Source organism: Musca autumnalis, unplaced genomic scaffold (assembly GCF_047663935.1).
Source record: "Musca autumnalis isolate F117 unplaced genomic scaffold, ASM4766393v1 scaffold_2, whole genome shotgun sequence".
NCBI lineage: Eukaryota > Metazoa > Arthropoda > Insecta > Diptera > Muscidae > Musca > Musca autumnalis.
In genome coordinates this window covers 8783001-8788015 of record NW_027411755.1, presented here as the reverse complement: position 1 = coordinate 8788015, position 5015 = coordinate 8783001, and positions in this window count along the sequence as shown.

Below are 5015 nucleotides of genomic sequence, written 5' to 3'. Positions count from 1 at the left end.
TTCAACCAACAATAGACCCTAAAGCGTGAATTTCTTAAGAATATTTTTGCAACCACCAATAGTCTCTCACGCGTGGATTTTTTAAAAATATTTTTTCAACCAACAATAGACCTTAAAGTGTGGATTTTTTAAGAATATTTTTCCAATCAACAATAGACCCTAAAGCGTAGATTTTTTAAGAATATTTTTTCAACCAACAATAGACCCTAAAGCGTGGATTTTTTAAGAATATTTTTTCAACCAAAAATAGACCCTAAAGCGTGGATTTTTTAAAAATATTTTTTCAACCAACAATAGACCCTAAAGTGTGGATTTTTTAAGAATATTTTTTCAACAAACAATAGACCCTAAAGCGTGGATTTTTTAAGCATATTTTTTTAAACCAACAATAGACCCTAAAGCGTGAATTTCTTAAGAATATTTTTGCAACCACCAATAGTCTCTCACGCGTGGATTTTTAAGAATATTTTTTCAACCAACAATAGACCCTAAAGCGTGGATTTTTAAGAATATTTTTCCAATCAACAATAGACCCTAAAGCGTAGATTTTTTAAGAATATTTTTTCAACCAACAATAGACCCTAAAGCGTGGATTTTTTAAGAATATTTTTTCAACCAACAATAGACCCTAAAGCGTGGATTTTTTAAAAATATTTTTTCAACCAACAATAGACCCTAAAGTGTGGATTTTTTAAGAATATTTTTTCAACAAACAATAGACCCTAAAGCGTGGATTTTTTAAGCATATTTTTTTAAACCAACAATAGACCCTAAAGCGTGAATTTCTTAAGAATATTTTTGCAACCACCAATAGTCTCTCACGCGTGGATTTTTAAGAATATTTTTTCAACCAACAATAGACCCTAAAGCGTGAATTTTTAAGAATATTTTTCCAATCAACAATAGACCCTAAAGCGTAGATTTTTTAAGAATATTTTTTCAACCAACTATAGACCCTAAAGCGTGGATTTTTAAGAATATTTTTCCAATCAACAATAGACCCTAAAGCGTGGATTTTTTAAAAATATTTTTTCAACCAACAATAGACCCTAAAGTGTGGATTTTTTAAGAATATTTTTTCAACCAACAATAGACCCTAAAGCGTGGATTTTTTAAGAATATTTTTTCAACCAACAATAGACCCTAAAGCGTGGATTTTTTAAGAATATTTTCTTAATCAACAATAGACCCTAAAGCGTGGATTTTTTAAGAATATTTTTTCAACCAACAATAGACCCTAAAGCGTGGATTTTTTTTAAGAATATTTTTTCAACCAACAATAGACCCTAAAGCGTGGATTTTTTAAGAATATTTTCTCAACCAACAATAGACCCTAAAGCGTGGATTTTTTAAGAATATTTTTTCAACCAACAATAGACCCTAAAGCGTGGATTTTTTTTAAGAATATTTTTTCAACCAACAATAGACCCTAAAGCGTGGATTTTTTAAGAATATTTTCTCAACCAACAATAGACCCTAAAGCGTGGATTTTTTAAGAATATTTTTTCAACCAACAATAGACCCTAAAGCGTGGATTTTTTAAGAATATTTTTTCAACCAACAATAGACCCTAAAGCGTGGATTTTTTAAGAATATTTTTTCAACCAACAATAGACCCTAAAGCGTGGATTTTTTAAGAATATTTTTTCAACCAACAATAGACCCTAAAGCGTGGATTTTTTAAGAATATTTTATCAACCAACAATAGACCCTAAAGCGTGGATTTTTTAAGAATATTTTTTCAACCAACAATAGACCCTAAAGCGTGGATTTTTTAAAAATATTTTTTCAACCAACAATAGACCCTAAAGCGTGGATTTTTTAAGAATATTTTTTCAACCAACAATAGACCCTAAAGCGTGGATTTTTTAAGAATATTTTTCAACCAACAATAGACCCTAAAGCGTGGATTTTTTAAGAATATTTTTTCAACCAACAATAGACCCTAAAGCGTGGATTTTTTAAGAATATTTTTCAACCAACAATAGACCCTAAAGCGTGGATTTTTTAAGAATATTTTTTCAACCAACAATAGACCCTAAAGCGTGGATTTTTTAAGAATATTTTTCAACCAACAATAGACCCTAAAGCGTGGATTTTTTAATATATTTTTTAATATATTTTTTCAACCAACAATAGACCCTAAAGCGTGGATTTTTAAGAATATTTTTTCAACCAACAATAGACCCTAAAGCGTGGATTTTTTAAGAATATTTTTTCAACCAACAATAGACCCTAAAGCGTGGATTTTTTAAGAATATTTTTTAAGAATATTTTTTCAACCAACAATAGACCCTAAAGCGTGGATTTTTTAAGAATATTTTTTCAACCAACAATAGACCCTAAAGCGTGGATTTTTTTAAGAATATTTTTTCAACCAACAATAGACCCTAAAGCGTGGATTTTTTAAGAATATTTTTTCAACCAACAATAGACCCTAAAGCGTGGATTTTTTAAGAATATTTTTTCAACCAACAATAGACCCTAAAGCGTGGATTTTTTAAGAATATTTTTTTTAAGAATATTTTTTCAACCAACAATAGACCCTAAAGCGTGGATTTTTTTAAGAATATTTTTTCAACCAATAATAGACCCTAAAGCGTGGATTTTTTAAGAATATTTTTTTTAAGAATATTTTTTCAACCAACAATAGACCCTAAAGCGTGGATTTTTTAAGAATATTTTTTCAACCAACAATAGACCCTAAAGCGTGGATTTTTTAAGAATATTTTTTCAACCAACAATAGACCCTAAAGCGTGGATTTTTTAAGAATATTTTTTCAACCAACAATAGACCCTAAAGCGTGGATTTTTTAAGAATATTTTTTCAACCAACAATAGACCCTAAAGCGTGGATTTTTTAAGAATATTTTTTCAACCAACAATAGACCCTAAAGCGTGGATTTTTTAAGAATATTTTTTCAACCAACAATAGACCCTAAAGCGTGGATTTTTTAAGAATATTTTTTCAACCAACAATAGACCCTAAAGCGTGGATTTTTTAAGAATATTTTTTCAACCAACAATAGACCCTAAAGCGTGGATTTTTTAAGAATATTTTTTCAACCAACAATAGACCCTAAAGCGTGGATTTTTTAAGAATATTTTTTCAACCAACAATAGACCCTAAAGCGTGGATTTTTTAAGAATATTTTTTCAACCAACAATAGACCCTAAAGCGTGGATTTTTTAAGAATATTTTTTCAACCAGCAATAGACCCTAAAGCGTGGATTTTTTAAGAATATTTTTTCAACCAACAATAGACCCTAAAGCGTGGATTTTTTAAGAATATTTTTTCAACCAACAATAGACACTAAAGCGTGGATTTTTTTAAGAATATTTTTTCAACCAACAATAGACCCTAAAGCGTGAATTTTTTAAGAATATTTTTTAACCAACAATAGACCCTAAAGCGTGGATTTTTTTAAGAATATTTTTTCAACCAACAATAGACCCTAAAGCGTGGATTTTTTTAAGAATATTTTTTCAACCAACAATAGACCCTAAAGCGTGGATTTTTTAAGAATATTTTTTCAACCAACAATAGACCCTAAAGCGTGGATTTTTTAAGAATATTTTTTCAACCAACAATAGACCCTAAAGCGTGGATTTTTTAAGAATATTTTTTCAACCAATAATAGACCCTAAAGCGTGGATTTTTTAAGAATATTTTTTCAACCAACAATAGACCCTAAAGCGTGGATTTTTTAAGAATATTTTTTCAACCAACAATAGACCCTAAAGCGTGGATTTTTTAAGAATATTTTTTCAACCAACAATAGACCCTAAAGCGTGGATTTTTAAGAATATTTTTTCAACCAACAATAGACCCTAAAGCGTGGATTTTTTAAGAATATTTTTTCAACCAACAATAGACCCTAAAGCGTGGATTTTTTAAGAATATTTTTTCAACCAACAATAGACCCTAAAGCGTGGATTTTTTAAGAATATTTTTTCAACCAACAATAGACCCTAAAGCGTGGATTTTTTAAGAATATTTTTTAAGAATAGTTTTTTAACGACCAGTAGACCCTCAAGCCGGGACTTTTTAAGAATATTTTTTTAACGACCAATAGACCCTAAAGCGTGGATTTTTTAAGAATAGTTTTTTAACGACCAGTAGACCCTCAAGCCGGGACTTTTTAAGAATATTTTTTTAACGACCAATAGACCCTAAAGCGTGGATTTTTTAAGAATATTTTTTCAACCAACAATAGACCCTAAAGCGTGGATTTTTTAAGAATATTTTTTCAACCAACAATAGACCCTAAAGCGTGGATTTTTTAAGAATATTTTTTCAACCAACAATAGACCCTAAAGCGTGGATTTTTTAAGAATATTTTTTCAACCAACAATAGACCCTAAAGCGTGGATTTTTTAAGAATATTTTTTCAACCAACAATAGACCCTAAAGCGTGGATTTTTTAAGAATATTTTTTCAACCAACAATAGACCCTAAAGCGTGGATTTTTTAAGAATATTTTTTCAACCAACAATAGACCCTAAAGCGTGGTTTTTTAATATGTTTTCTAGTAATAACTTGTCAAAACCATTAACTCCCATCTAAACTCTCGCATTCCTCCGGTCACCAGTCACCATTTGTTTGAGACAGTTAGATGTCATTTTAGTGGACAGTTTACAACAGCCTCAAAGAAGGACAATGCGGTAAATTCTATATGTGTCCAAATGTTGTTCCTCCTTACTTTTACCCTGTCATTTGCTACCCCATTTTAGGTTTACCCTCCATGTCTATTTGCTTTTGCTGCCGCTTCTACTGCCTTTTGCTGTAAACTTGATGATGTCTGAATTAAACAAAAAATGGGAGGAAATAAAGAAGTCAACATGAAAACTAAGCCAAACTGACCAAGAAGGAAGGCTATGCTAATGTCGTTGAATGCAGTAAGGGACAGATTTTAGGAGAAACTATGTTAGACATATTTGTTCAAAGACAGTAATAGTTTCTCTTCCCCTCTTTTCCTCATTCCCTTGAGATTGTTAGTTTCTTTGGCTGCCA